Below are 16,518 nucleotides of genomic sequence, written 5' to 3' on the forward strand. Positions count from 1 at the left end.
CGTGATCAGTCTTCATCACCTCCCTGAGTGTGATGGCGCAGAAGCTGTGTGTGTGGAAGAGTGTGCACACCCGTGTGTGAACGTGTTTATCGGAGAGAGTAAATTTGAGTGTGTACTGGAGATGGTGTGTGTGTGTGAGTATGAGTATTTGTGTATGTACGTGTGTCTGTGTGTGTGTTGTGAGATCATCTTGAGGGCAGCCTGCTCCTAGCAGGTGAGTCATCAAATCTAGCCCCCAAGGCCAGGTCACTGCTCACTGAGTTGGCACTAGGAGGTGCTCTTGGGCCAAGACTTTTCTAAACTTGATTGTTTCAATCTCATTCCTATGGGAGGCCTTTGGAGATGCAGGTCCACCAGCAGGGAGGAACTCAGAAGGGAGGGGGAAGCAGGGCTTCTGGAGCTGAGCCTTTGTGGTTCTCCCTCCGCAGAGCAGCCCACAGGAGAGAAAGAAGATCTTCTACATATCCTCTGGGTCCAGTTCCTCTGCAGAAAGTCTGGAATCAGCCAGCACCAAGCAGAGCCAGACACCATCTAAGCAGAAAGTTGAGATTGGCCAAGGATTTTCAACTCCCCAAAGGGCACCGCCTTCAGTGCCCTGGCCTTACACATATGGCAGAGAACGAGACTCAGAGCACCAGAAGAAAACGGGTAAGAACCAAGGGGTGTGTGTATATGCACAAGTAAAAGGGGAATGCGAAAAGGCCCACCTAGAGGTGTCCTGGGGGCTGGTGTGGGAAAGGAGAGTCACAGGCCGGAGAGCCCATTCCGGGGAGGCCTCCACAGGAAACCCCCGTGAGGTGGGCCCATGGTCTCCCCTTCCTGCTGGGCTCCCTGTTGGGGTCAGCTTTGGAGAATCCATGGAAGGAGCCCTCTGGGTGACCTTTTCTCTTATTGATTCTTTAGCTCCTGCTCTGAAAGCATACTTGGCTCCGTGTCCAAGGACAGCGCCAACACTGATCTCTCGAGTACCAGCTGCACAGCCACCCGCTGTGGCAATATTGGACAAGTTCCCAGAGGACTTAGCATGTTTACAACTGAAAGAAGCCCAGGGTCTCACATCAGTGTCACTGTCTGGAGAACCTCCCACCAATGAGTATCTTGCCTCTGTATATTTTATGATTTTTATTCTTTGTTTTTACATTATCTTTTATATTTTCATTTAAATAAATTGTGATTGCTACTCTTCACAAGCATCCATTTGCCTTTTTTTTTTTTTCGGTTTTTGGGTCACACCCGGAGAGCACAGGTGTTACTCCTGGCTCTTCACTCAGGAATTACTACTGGCGGCGCTTGGTGGCCCATATGGGATGTTGGGATTCGAAACCAGGTCTGTCGCGTGCAAGGGAAATGCCCTACCTACTGTGCTATCACTCCAGCCCCGCATCCAGTTGCATCATAACATACACTTCATTTGTTCTGGCATTCTTGAAAATATTCATCCAACATAGAAGACAACTCATCTTCATAAAACACAAATTAGAAAATTCATTGATTTCTCCGCAGACCCAGTATGTATTGACCTACTGTTCAGGCAATGCTCTATAATACCCAGTAGTAGTGCTAACATATTCACTAACAAAATTGGGGCGAACGAGACAGCACAGGGGGTGGGGCACTTGCCTTTTCTGAACCGGGGGCCCAAAGCACCATCAGGTTCTGGAGCACAAAAGCCACGTAATCTCCAACCAGGGTTTTGGTTCACTGTATCACTGTCCTCCCATTGTTCTTCAATTTGTTCGAGCGGGTCCAGTAACGTCTCCATTGTAGACTTTGTTGTTACTTTGTTTGGCATATCAAATACGTCATGGGTAGCTTGCCAGGCTCTGCAGTGCGGGCGAGATACTCTCGGTAGCTTGCCGGGCTCTCTGAGAGGGGTGGAGGAATCGAAATCAGGTTGGCCATGTTGGCTGTGTGCAAGGCAAACGCCCTACCGCTGTGCTATATATATATAAACACACAAGGCTCAACCTTTTACAACATGTTAGTGATCTCTTACAGAAGGGCCTAACGGCCCCTGGGTAGAATACACACTCCTTCCTCTAAGGATACTTTTTTTATAGGATTTTCAGCGATATTTTTCGGAGGGGTCATACCTGTCTATGCACAGGAATTTCTCCTGGCTCTGCACTCAGGAATTATCCCTGGCTAATGGTGCTCAGGGGACCATACGGGATGCTTGGAATCGAACCCAGTTTCACCGCATGCAAGGCAAACGTCCCACCCACTGTGCTATCACTCCAGCGCCCTGGCAGTTTTTCATAGCAAACAATATAAGAGAATAGATTATTTCAGTTCTGCTTTGGGACAGGGATTGGGGTTCGGGATAGAGCTACCTGAAATATGGTGGTGAGAAGGTGTAATGGTGGTGGGATTGGAGTCTGAATATTGAATATAATCAAATATTGTAAAACACTTTATAAAATAAAAAAATTGGGGAGTTGGAGCGATATGACAGTAGGCAGGGCATTTACCTTGCAAGTGGCCGGCGAGGTTTGATTCCCAGCATCCCCTATGGTCCTCTGAGCACCACCAGGAGGAATTTATGAGTGCAGAGCCAGGAGGAACCCCTGCACATCACCGGGTGTGGCCCAAAAGGAAAAAAAAATAATAATAATAATAAAAGGTAAAAGGTAAAGGCCCTCCCGTTGATCGTCGATTTGCTCGAGCGGGCCCAGTAACGTCTCCATTGGAGACTTTGTTGTTACTGTGTCTGGCATATCGAATACTCTCGGTAGCTTGCCAGGCTTTCCGAGAGGGGCGGAGGAATGGAACTCGGGTCGGCCATGTTGGCCGCTTGTAAGGCGAATGCCCTACCCAATAGTTTTTAAAAATGAGGGTGGTAGGGAATAAGTTATTGCACAATTAACAGTCTCTGCTCTTCCTCCAGAAACCCAGCCGCACAGCTCCCCACCAAATCCCATTTTCTTTTCTTAAATTTAATTTTATTTTTAAAATTTTTAAGTTTTTGAATTTTTCCATTTTTAATTTGTTTCTTTAAATTTTTTACTTTTTAATGAATCACTGATAATCACTTGATTATCACACCAAGCTCCCGGGAGAGAACAAGGCGGAGACTCCTACCTCGTGCCTGACTGTCCTCACCAGGGCCAACAGCAGAAGACGTCTGGCGTAAGGCCAAAGTCATGCTGAGACCAGTCTCCACACGCTTCGATGGGCTTCACGCATAAAGGAACTGGCAGAGGAACCCAGGTGTGGGGGACCCGGGGCTGAGATCTCCAAGCCTACACGGTTTGGAACTGGACCTTCCAGTAGCTAGACAGTTACACCCACCAACTACCCTGTAACCTGAACAACTGCCAGGATACATAGATTATCACACCAAGCTCCCAGGACTTTTTATTTATGTTTATTTATTTATATTTTGGTTACTCTTTTTTTTCTGGTTTTGGTTTTGAGTTCTTGAGCCACACCCAGAGATCAGCCAGAACGGGCCAGGTTCTTGCTGCCCCCAAGACTTTAACTTAAGGAGCTGCTTAGATCAAACAGGAGGGCAGAGGTGTTCAGGGCAATCCTGGCTCTGTGCTCAGGGACCAGACATGAAACGGGGAACTGACCCAGCATCAGCCTTGAGGAGGCAGAGAATGGTCTTTCCCTCTGCGCCGGTCTCTGGCCCTGGCAAATCTAAATCATCAGAAATTACCTTGGGTTCCTTGAATTCCAAGTATTCTCCGTACTGAATGGCAAAATCAATATGCTGTAATACAATGTTCATGCTTTCTTCTTCGGACTGATCGTAAGGCAAAAGTCGGACCATGCTGTAATCATCATTGTACAAATTAGAGATTTCAGAAAGGTCATTCAACTGATGCTTGAGTGTGAACATTGGTAGTCTTATTAATACCATCTATGCCTGTGCAGGGAGGAGCAGACAGAACAATAGAAAATCAGCATTAATTTTTTTATGACCTCTTACCTATTGGAACACTAGTAACATTACAACATTACTTAACTAAAGACTTTTTGGAGCGATAGCACAGCGGTAGGGCGTTTGCCTTGCACGCAGCCAACATGGCCGACCTGAGTTCGATTCCTCCGCCCCTCTTGGAGAGCCCGGCAAGCTACCGAGAGTATCTCGCCCGCACGGCAGAGCCTGGCAAGCTCCCCGTGACGTATTCGATATGCCAGACACAGTAACAACAAAGTCTCCAATGGAGACGTTACTGGGCCCGCTCGAGCAAATTGAAGATCAACGGGAGGGCCTTTACTTTAATTTACTTTACTTTACTTTACTTTACTTTACTTTACTTTACACCTGGTGATGCACAGGGGTTACTCCTGGTTCATGTACTCAGGAATAACTCCTGGTGATGCTCAGGGGACCCATGGATGGTAGGAATCAAACCCGGGTCGGACGCATGCCACGTATACGTCCTACCTGCTGTGCTATCGCTCCAGACCCAACCAGAAATTGAGAATTCTTTTAAAGTAATTTATCTGCATTCAACAACCACTGAAAATTTCAAAAGGGTACAGGCAATTCTCATGTGCCAAGTGGCCAGGAAAAAAAGACATTGCAGAATTTCTCTGCTGTGGGACGGGAGAGCTCGTACACTGAGTTGGCCGCTTGCCTTGCACATAGGCAAAGGATGCACCCGGGTTCGATCCCCCGCATCCCGTATGCTCCCTGAGCCCACTAGGAATGATTTCTGGAGGCAGAGCCAAGAATAAACTCTGACCACTGCTCAGTGTGACCTCCTGCCCTCTCTGCTACAACCAATGACAACTTTTTTCAGAGGTGAGGGGAGGCCACATCCAGACAACGCTGGTGGCGACCATATGGTGCCAGAGATTAACCCTGGGCCCCTTGTGTGCAAAGCCTGTGGTGCTGCCCACTGAGCTCTCTCCCTACTTCTATACTAACTTCGAAGCAGACAGCCCACTGCTCCCAACATGCTGCTCCCCTATAAAAAGAAATGCGCCTGTCTGTGCCGTCCATATGGTGGCCACTGCTTGGAGGTGTGTAAGCATGTGACAAGACCATTAAGAAAAATATGGGTCCAGGGAGGTGTGGGGGGAGGTGATGAAGAGCTACGACAGCGGTTACAACTGGCCTGCACCCCAAACACAGTTTCAACAACCAGCACCACATATGGTCCACCAGGCACAGGGGAGAAACAGCCCCTGAGCGCCACCAGGTGTGGCCCTCATACCTTAAAAACAACCCACAACAACCCCAAACACTTGCAAAACTCATCAGCCCAGGGATTAGCACAGGGCTTGATTCTTGGCGCCAGATGACATCCTGAGCATTGCTGTGTATAGCCAGGAAGCAACCAATACTGCTGGTACGGCCCTCTGGGCCCTAGCACTGACCACTACTAGCCTGGTGGGCCAATAATCAGAGTGGGCCCTAGGCCCCCCTGTACAGGAGGCCCACCATCCCCACCACCAAAATTTAGAAAAATACAAAATCTTACCAGCCCACATATGGCGTTAGTCAATTTTTTGAATTTATTGCTTCTGAAGTTACTTGTAGAATCATCTAATAAAGAATACATGTCTGGATCTAGAAACCTTTAAACATGAGAGACTGGTGAATGAAAGAATCCTAAACACTAAATTTGTAGACTGACAATCGAAGTGAAACAAAAAAGGTTCAGCACTGCAAATGTGACGTTAATTATAGTGAACTTGCTTTTCAATTTCCTTTTTAGCTCTTTTACTCAGCAGGTCCATTTTTGTCATGATGTTAACTTGCGGGATTTCTAGAGATACCATAGCACTCAAGGCTGCCAAGATGCCAGAAATAAACTGAAAGAGGAAGCAGAAAAGGGACGATGAATCAGTTGTCACCAACAGTGTCCAAACAAAAGGTTTCTGATCCCCACTGGACAAAACCCACCTAAATAGGAGAAACGCTAAGATTGGGGCCCGAGCAAGAGTCCAGGCTTTAAGGCGCTTGCCTTGCGCCTGGTCAGCCCAGGTTCTAGCCCAGCACTCCACAGGGTTCCCAGAGCACTACCTAAGTGATTCCTCAGCACAGCGCCAGTAGTGAGCCCTGAGCACTGCCAGGCATGGCCGAACAGAAGACTGCTGGGCCAATAGCTGACCTTAGGATTCTAAAGTTGAGATGGGAAGGAGAAACGTGATCTACAGTGACCACACTTCTCCACTCAACAATATTTTAAAGTGTTCAGGAGGTAGGTGGCGTTGAGTTCAGCACTGAGGAAACATGTAGTGACAGGGATTAAAAGTAGGTGGGCCACACCAAGGCGAGCACCTTAAGCCCTGTACTATTTTGGGGCGGGGGGGTAATAACTGGCAATGCACAGGGGTTACTCCCAGCTTTGCACTCAGAAAGTACTCCTAGTGGTGCTCAGGGATGCTAGGAATCGAACCCGGATTGACTGGATGCAAGGCCCTACCGGCTGTATTATCACTCTAGCCCCCATTTTTAAAATTTATTTATTTATTTATTTTTGGGAAGCCCTATACTATTTCTGACCCTTTAACGTTATCTTCTCTCATGTTCCCCTGTCCACCTCCCCTGATGGGTGTTTCCTTTTGGGTTTCTGGGTCACCCAATCCCCTGATATAACTAAGGGGTCACTTCGGGCTCTGCACTCAGGAGTTACTCCTGAGCAGCTTGGGGAACCATATGGGGTGCTGGAGACAGAACCAAACGCCCTCCCTTTGAGTTTTGGGGAATACCCAGTAGTACTCCTCGCTTTGTTGTCAAGTATCACTCCTGGAGGGTCTCGGGGGGCCGGTGGCAATATGCAGGGATGACACCCAGGCTGGTCACATGCAAGGGAAGAGCTCCACCCACTGTACTATCTCTCCAGCCTCCGGGAATTTTTTTTTTTTTTTGGTTTTGTAGCCACACACAGTGGTGCCTGGGACAACTCCTGAAGGCGACAGCTGAGAGTTGGGGACCACTAGAACTGCACAAGGGGCAAACTCAGGGCCTCAAACATGCCAGCTCTGTGCTCTGCCACTGGAGCCATCTTCGTGGCATATTAATTTAACAAAAATAAGTTCTAAGTCACTCCTGGGTATAGTTCATGAACTGGTAACAATTAAACGATTATGACTAAAGGTATTTGTACTCTGCTTGTGCCAGAGACTGAAAAATCAAGGACAGGTATAGTTTCAAACCTTGAAGGACTCCACCATGAATTGAGAATCAACAAGAAACACTCCACAGACTCGGAACTCCCACCGTTCCAGCTGCTGAACCAGCTGTTTCATCACGGGCAGGTGTGTGTACAACTCAATCTGACCTACAAGAACACAAACTTATTATAAACATGAAATACATTCAACCATCAATGATGGGATAAAAACTTTTCCCGGAAACTGTCTTAGGAGGCTTGAGAGATAGTATAGAGGGTGGGAATTTGTCTTGCACACAGCCAACCTGGGTTCGACCCCATAAGGTTCCTTGAGCACAGCCAGGAGTAATTCCTGAGCATCATCAGATACGGCACCCGCGGTCCCCCCAAAGTTTTTTAAAGGAAGTCAGTCCCTACAACTAATATATTCAATTTTGCTTGTTTTAAGCCGCACGTGGGGATGCTTGAGGGTCTCTCTGAAACTTCTGGGAGGGCTCGAGGCTACTCAGAGTCCTACATGCAAAGCCTACTACATGCAAGGCCCACTACATGTAAAGCATGTCCCCAGCCCACTATATCTCTAGCCCTAAACTATATTCAATTTTGGTTTGTTTTTTGTTTGGGGGACAACGTGATAGTGCTCAGGGCTTATTCCTGATTCTGTGCTCAGGGATGACTCTTGGCAGGCTCCAGGAACCATATACGGTAACAGGGATCACCTTAGCTGTGTGCAAGGCAAGTGCCCTACACACTGTAGTATCTCTCTGGCTCCACCAATATTTTTTTTCCATTTTGGGTCACACCTGGTGATGCGCAGGGTTTACTCCTGGCTCTGCACTCACAAATTGCTCCTGGCAGTGCTCGGGGGACCATATGATATGGTGGGGTTCCGTGTCAGCCGCATGCAAGGCAAACGCCAATCCCATTGTATTATCACACCAGCTCCCCTGGCCCCCCGCGGAATTTTTTAAGCAACTCTGGGTGCACATGTATGTAAAAGAGGCATACAAAGAAAATATACTGTCATCATCATCATCACTGTCCTCCTGTTCATCGATTTGCTCAAGCAGGCCCAGTAACATCTCCATTGTGACAATTGTTACTGTATTTGGCATATTGAATATGTCAAAGGGAGCTTGCCAGGCTCTGCTCTGCAGGCGAGATACTCTTCGGTAGCCTGCCGGGCTCTCCAAGAGGGGTGGAGAAATCAAACTCCAGTCGGCCATGTTGGCTGGTTGCACTAAAATTATTAAAAATGATTTTAAAACGGGCTGGAGTGATAGCACAGCAGTAGGGCATTTGCCATTCACGCAGCCAGTCCGGGCAAACCGGGTTCAACTCCTCTGCCCCTGTCGGAGAGCCCGGCAAGCTACCGAGAAGATCTTGACCACATGGCAAAGCCTGTCAAGCTACCTGCGACGTATTCGATATGACAAACACAGTAACAACAAGTCTCACGATGGAGAAGTTACTGGGCCTGCTCAAGCAAATCAATGTACAACGGGAGGACAGTCACAGGGATTTCATTTATTTATTTATTTACTATTATTATTATTATTATTATTATTATTTTTTGCTTTTTGGGTCACACCCGGAGATGCTCAGGGTTTACTCCAGGCTCTGGACTCAGGAACCACTCCTGGCGGTGCTCAGGGGACCATATGGGATAATGGGATTCGAACCTGGGTCGGGCACGTGCAAGGCAAACGCCCCACCCGCTGTGCTATCGCATCGCTCCAGCCCCGACAATGACAGATTTTAAAACAAATTTTTATTCTCTTAATTTGAGGGGAGGAACTTTGGGCCACACCCACTAGTATTCTGGGAGGATTCCTGACTCTGTACTAAAAGATCATTCCTGGCAGTGCTTGGGGAATCCAATATGGTATACCAGGGATCCAAACTTGGGCTGGCAAAAAGTAAGGTAAGGGCTTTAGCTGCTGTACTATGGCCCTAAAAAAAAAATCTAGGTTTTGGCCCATATCCACTAGTAATCATGGAACCATATATGGTACCAGGGACTGAACCTGTGTCTGCCACAGCATCCTACCCATCCTTCTGTCTTTCTAGCTCTAAAGCAAACCTTTCAAATGCTGCATGACCGAAGCTGGAGTGATAGCACAGCAGGTAGGGCATCTGCCTTGCACGCAGCCGACCCGGGTTCGATTCCCAGTATCCCACATAGTCCCCTGAGCACTGCCAGGAGTGATTCCTGAGTGCAAAGCCAGGATTAATTCCTGAGCATCACCAGGTGTGACCCGTAAAGCAAAAATAAAATAAAATAAAATAAAAGCTGTGTTACCTGGGGCCCAGGAAACAACAGGCTGAGCATATGCTCTGCACACAGAAAGACTGAGCTCAGTTCCCAGCACACTATGCTCCCCTAAGCAGGGCTGTGAGCAACCTCCTGATAACAGTTAGGAACAAACCCAGCCTCTAGCACCTCTGGATGTGGCCCCCAAACAGAAGAAAACAAACAGACGTTCCACAGCCCCTCATTGGATGACAGTTCACCGTCCAAGAATATGGGATAAAAGTAAATGAGATGCTAATTTCACTTTCTCCCACCAAGGACAGAATTGCACAACCCAGGGACGATGACAATCTAATTCATGAGCTACCTGGACAGTCAAAAAGGATGTAGTCATCCTCGACATGGCCAAGGCAGTTCTCCAGCCAGTCAAAGTTATTGGCAAATTACTCCATGTAAAACACGAGTCCTCCATTGGGACCGAAGCGCAGGGAACCATCCTCCATCACATCCTCCACCTCGATCAGTTCCCAGATGTCTGCAAAGAATATACAGGAAATGAGTGCCCATTCCAAAATATTTACATTCATTAGTAATTACTACTGTGACAGTATCCAGAGAAACTGAACAGGGGTTAGAAAGAAAAAACAAAAGACCCTAAACAGGGGCCAGAGGAATAGAACAGTGGGTAAGGCGCTTGCCTTGCATGTGGACAACCCACGCTCAATCCTTGGCACCTGATATAGTTCCTCAGCTTGACCAGGAGTGATCCCTGAGCATAGAGCCAGAAGTGCAGAACACAGCTGGGTGTGGCCCAAACCCCACCCTACCCCTCAAGAAAAGAAAAAAAATAAAACAAATAAATAACAGTAGTCAAGGGAATCCCACTCTCAAGTAATGATGCATTACAGTCTCCCAGGTAGACTTAAACCAGAAACACAAGGGGCAGTACTCTTAGAAGGCTAGTAGTTGTACTTATAAAAGAAAGGGGCATGGCTGGACAGATAGTACAGGACACCCTGGAGTGACGGCAGTATCAGCAGCAAACCCTGAGCAGCACCAGATATGGCCCCAAAACAAAACAAAAGGCCAAAGAGACAAGAAGGATTTAGGCCCAGTTCAAATTCCACCCCCACGTAAGCCCCGCAGGAGCAGAGCCAGTAGGGACCCCCAACAGTTAAACCAAATGCTTCAATTCTTGTACTGTATTTTAATCTCTTTCTTCCTTTGGTTTTGGAACCACAGCTGGTGGTCAGGGGGATCCCGAAACTTGCTCTACATCCCTCTAAGTTAGCACCTTGGACTCTGATTTTTTTCTCCCCCTTTGGCCTCCCAGGCAGTGTTCAGGAGGCCCAGGGGCCAGAGAGCAAATGGCAGCGCCCCAAAATGAGATGATCACCTGGAGGGCTTAGGGGCTACGGACTACAGTACCCAACAGTGCTCAGGGAGCCCTGCAGTGCTGGGCATTAAAACAACATCCTGTGTGTGCCAATTATTTGCTCCGAACCCCTCTACTGTCTTCCTGGCCTCCATACTTAATTCTGTGCCAAGATGTTAAGGAATAACACTACAGCATTAGGTAATATTCTAAGACTCAGAGGAAGCAAGAGTTGGGAGTGACCTTTTCCTGCACACTCTCAGGTACCTTTTGCATTCTCAATACTGTGCATATAAAACATCTGTTCTAAAACAAGTGAAGTGGGGCTGGAGCGATAGCACAGCGGGTAGGGCGTTTGCCTTGCACGCGGCCCAACCCGGGTTCAATTCCCAGCATCCCATATGGTCCCCTGAGCACAGCCAGGAGTAGTTCCTGAGTGCATGAACCAGGAGTAACCCCTGTGCATTGCTGAGTGTGACCCAAAAAGCAAAATAAAATAAAAGAGGTGAAGCAAGGGACAGGGCAAGGAGGGATAGTACAGTGGATAGGGCGTTCGCCGTGCACATTGTAGATCAGGGTTCAATCCCCGGCATCCATATGGTCTCCCAAAGCACCACCAGGAGTTATTCCTGTGTGCAGAGCCAGGAATCACCCCGAGCATCAGGAAAAACAAGGGCTAGATAGACTTAAGGCGCTTGCCTTGCATGCAGCCAACCTGAGTTCAATCCCCTCTGACCTAAGAATTCAAAGTGAGGCCTGTGACATCTCACTTTTTATTAAGGGAAACAAAGGGAACTGTCACAAGCACATCAATAAGTGGATGCTAACACATGATGTTCTACCTTCTGCTGTCTACCATGAAAGCAGGGATCAGTCTGAACGAAGTTTTCAGCTTCTGTGCCTCCCCAGAAGCAGGGGGCAGCACTCACTGCCTCAGGGCCCCCAAGGAGAGGGAAGGCTGCGCCCGGGACTCACCAGCCATCACATCATAGTTGAAATGCTCCGCCGCGGGATCTAAGTTCACCACCTGCACAGAACGGCCGAGGGCTTCACAGTGCTGGACCACGGTGGCACAGTAGGTGCTCTGTGGACCAGGAGGCAGGAGGGGACAGAGCTTCAGGAAGACCCCACACCACCAGACGAACCCCCGCAGCCCCTGGACAGTGTCTGCTGAGGCCCAACTAAGCCTTAATCCCCCCCAAAACAGAAACCAGGGGTAAGACCCAACCTCGTGCTGGGTGTCAGGAAACTGCATGCAGTGCAGATCCAATCCTACGTTGGCCGCACCAATCTCGGGCCAGCGGCTTCATCCTGGCCAGTGTCCTAATAATCCCTGGCAGATGGTCTCCTCACTACTATCAGGTGTGGTAAGTATGAGTGAAAGGGAAGAATTCTCCCCTGCCCTTGATTTTGGGTCCACAGCCAGCGGTATTCAGAGGGGCCTACATCGTTTGGAGATCGAACCCAGATTGTGTGTGTGCAAGGCCCTGCATGCTCAACCTTTCTGGATTCTATTTCCCTTTGCAAATAAGAATAGGGTCTGGAGCGTAGCACAGCGGGTAGGGTGTTTGCCTTGCACTCAGCTGACCCGGGTTCGATTCCCAGCATCCCATATGGTCCCCTGAGAACCGCCAGGAGTAATTCCTGAATGCAGAGCCAGGAGTAACCCCTGTGCAGTGCGAGGTATGACCCCAAAACAAAGGCTGTGGAACTAAAGGGGCCCTTGAGCGGGACACGGAGAGTCCACAGCGCAGGACACTCCCCTCACACAAGGCTGCCTCACTTTCAATCCCCGGACTATCCTGGAAGCCTGCCAGGAGTGATCCCTGAGCACAGAGCCAGGAGTCGGCCCTGAGCACCAGCGGATGTGACCCCAAAAGCAAAAAAATGCAGAAGCTCATACTCGAAAATTACTTTACCACATCTGACATGGTTCAAAGTAGCAGGCAACCAATCTGAGAGTGAAATATGTATTTTTTACAGATATATATATATATATATATATATATATATATATATAAAACACACAAGGCTCAACCTTTTACAAGATGTTAGTGATCTCTTATAGAAGGGCTTAATGGTCCCTGGGTGGAATACACACTCTTTCCTCTAAGGATACTTTTTTTATAGCATTTTTAGCGATTTTTTTTTGTTTTGTTTTGTTCTTTGGGTCATACCTGTTGATGCACAGGAATTACTCCTGGCTCTGCACTCAGGAATTATCCCTGGCTAATGGTGCTCAGGGGACCATATGGGATGCTGGGAATTGAACCCAGGTTCACTGCGTGCAAAGCAAAAGTCCTACCGACTGTGCTATCACTCCAGCGCCCTGGCAGTTTTTCATATCAAACAATACAAGAGAATAGATTGTTTCAGTTCTGTTTGGGGAAAGGGATTGGGGTTCAGGATGGAACTATCCAAAATATGGTGGTAAGAAGGTGTAATGGTGGTGTGATTGGAGTCTGAATATTGAATGTAATCAAATATTGTAAAACATTTTATAAAATAAAAAAATTGGAGGTTGGAGCGATATGACAGCGGGCAGGGCGATTGCCTTACAAGTGGCCGGCCGGGTTCGATTCCCAGCATCCCCTATGGTCCTCTGAGCACCACCAGCAGTAATTCCTGAGTGCAGAGTCAGGAGGAAACCCTGGGCATCACCGGTTGTGACCCCCCAAAAAAAATACTAAAAAATGAGGGTGGAATAAGTTATTGCGCAATAAACACTCTCTGCTCTTCCCCCAGAGCCCCAGCCACCCGGCCCCCCACCAACTCCCATTTTCTTTTCTTTTCTCAAATTTAATTTCATTTTTAAATTTTTAAATTTTTTTAATTTTTCCATTTTTGTTTTTTTTAATTTTTTACTATTTTTTTTCTTTTTGGGTCACACCCAGCAATGCTCAGGGATCACTCCTAGCTCTGCACTCAGGAATTACTCCTGGTGGTGCTTGGGGGACCATATGGGATGCCGGGTAGCGAACCCGGGTTGTCCGCGTGCAAGGAAAACACCCGACCCGCTGTGCTATCGCTCCAGCCGCAAATTTTTTACTTTTTAATGAATCACTGATCACATCAAGCTCCCGGGAGAGAACAAGGCAGAGTCTCCTACCCCGTGCCTGACTGTCCTCACCAGGGCCGACAGCTGAAGACCTCCGGCACCAGGACAAAGTCATGCTGAGACCACTCTCCACACGCTTGGATGAGCCTCACGCATAAAGGAACTGACAGAGGAACCCAGGTGTGCAAGACCCGGGGCTGAGATCTCCAAGCCTGCATGGTTTGGGACTGGACCTTCCAGTAGCTAGATAGTTACACTCACCAACTGCCGTGTAACCCCAATAATGGCCAGGATACAGAGATCACACCAAGCTCCCAGGACTTTTTATTTATGTTTATTTATTTTTTCAGGCTACCTTAAATATCCCACCCACACGGCAGAGCCTGGCAAGCTATCTGTGGTATATTCGATATGCCAAATCCAGTAAAAAAAAATGGATCTCATTCCCCAGACCCTGAATATGGCAGAGTCGAGAAGGAAGTGGAAGGAGAGGCTGATAAAATCTCAAGGCAGAACTAGGCTGCCAAAACGAAGAAAGACAAAAATGATTGTCTGTACTTTCAATGCACGTATGCCGGCATCTGATATATCCATTGAGGACCTAATGGTACAAGCGTGAAAGATCAAGTACAACATCATTGGTCTGACCAAAACGAGAAGGCATCAATCACATCACGCCGTTTTTGACACTGGAGAAGAATTGTTCCTTGGAACATGTGACAAAAGAGGCATCAGTGGTGTCGGTATCCTTGTCAAGACGAACTTAGCCATGAGCATTGATTTATTCCAATGCCTAAAAACCTGAATCGGACGATTACACTTGAATAGATGTGGTTCACTGCCGGAAGTTTCTATCTTTGTTGTGTATGCACCAATATCCAATGATGGTGAAGGAGAAATTGAGAAGTTCTACATGGAGCTGGAGAAGTTCTATAAAGAAGACCACACCTTCTACAAGATCATTGTCGGAGATTTTAATGCCAAGATAGGACCAAGAAGATCAGCCGATGAACTCCACTTCGGGACCCATGGCCTAGAATGGAACGAACAGGGTGACAGACTGTCTGAGTTCATCATGTCAACCAAGAGTATCCATGGTAACTCACAGTTCCAAAAGGCTGAATCTAAATGTTGGACATGGGAGTCCCCCGGTGAACGGTTCCACAATGAAATAGACCACATCATATTCAATTGGCTGTTTTGCCTAACCAATGTTGCTGTTGTCCCAAAATTCCAAACGGGATCGGACCACCGTCTCCTTCATGCAAAATTCTACCTCACAGAACGGGGAGAGAAGAATGCAAAGTTTAAGAAGAGAACTCCCAGAACAACCACCAACTGGGAGCTCTTTGGCTCTGTTGCGGCAAGATGGGAAGATGTCATCATTGACAACATTTATGATGAATACCATCGAATGATTCAGCACCTCCAGGATTGTGCGAGAAATGCCAAGAGAGAGATAACCACAAAAAACCGCTTTCATTCGAACACTCTTGAACTTATTCGCCAACGTGGCTTGGCACATGCCTCGGGAAACTGCAAGCGAACGTCCCAGCTGACAAAACAGTGCAGAGAAGAGATCAAGGATGACCTCAAAGACAGGAGAGCAGGGGCTGGAGTGATAGCACAGCAGGTAGGGCATTTGCCTTGCACGCAGCCAACATGGCCGACACAGGTTCAATTCCCAGCACCCCATATGGTCCCCTGAGCACCGCCAGGAGCAATTCCTGAGTGCATAAGCCAGGAGTAACGCCTGAGCATCGCCGGGTGTGACCCAAAAAGCAAAAAAAAAAAAAAAAAAAAAAGAAGACAGGAGAGCAGCGGTGCTGGTAGAGGCGGCAGAAGCCAGGAAAAGCATTCGTAATGCCCGCCTGTCCTTCACCAACTACAAGACCAAGATGACAGCCCTCCGACATCCTGATGGATCTATCACATTTTCCACAAGGGGAATGGAGATTATTCATGACTTCTACTCAGATCTCTTTAATAGCCACGTCTACTTGCCCATATACCAAATTCCGCATGATGGATATGTCGTTCCCAATGTTCTCCCTTCCAAAATTCAACAAGGCATCTCTTCGGTAAAGAAACAAAGAGCACCTGGCCCAGACAAGATCAGACCTGAGCACCTGAAGAAGTTACCATCAGTACTCATCAATACACTGTCTTGGCTCTTCACACACTACCTGTCTGAATGCAAGGTTCCATCCCAATGGAAAACCAGCAAGACCGTACTACTATACAAGAAGGGAGACATCCACGACATTGGCAACCATCACCCCATCTGCCTATTGTCTGTCATCTGCAAACTATTCACTCCAGTCAACCGGAATAGGATTGGCAGAACACTAGATGAAGGACAACCATGTGAACAAGCCAGGTCCAAAAAACGATTCAGCACCATCGACCATATCCACACGAAAATTAAGCTCATTGAGGTTTCTCAGAAGTTCAAGAAGCTGCTCTGTCTAATGTTCATCGATTTAAAGAAGGCCTTTGATTCTATTGAGACAGAATCAAGCCAGTCATCGAAGCCCTAGCCAATCAGGGTCTACAAACTCAATACATCAGGATCTTCCGTGAGCTCTTTTACGGATTCACTACCAGGATCTCACCATTCTACAAAGAAGTAATCATCCATGTCAAGAGAGGGGTTCGGCAGGGTGATACCATTTCACCAAAACTCTTCAATGGCACACTCGAGAACACCATGCGACGACTGGAATGGGAAGGAATGGGAGTGAAGACAGATGGT

General features: G+C 47.7%; 1 pseudogene; it reads right to left on the reverse strand.

Annotated features, from left to right (window-relative positions):
* Nucleotides 1-1,407: 1,407 nt before the first annotated feature.
* LOC130016486 (GPN-loop GTPase 3-like) lies at nucleotides 1,408-12,636 on the reverse strand (annotated as a pseudogene).
* Nucleotides 12,637-16,518: the final 3,882 nt, after the last annotated feature.

Source organism: Sorex fumeus, unplaced genomic scaffold, assembly GCF_029834395.1.
Source record: "Sorex fumeus unplaced genomic scaffold, SorFum_2.1 ptg000155l, whole genome shotgun sequence".
NCBI lineage: Eukaryota > Metazoa > Chordata > Mammalia > Eulipotyphla > Soricidae > Sorex > Sorex fumeus.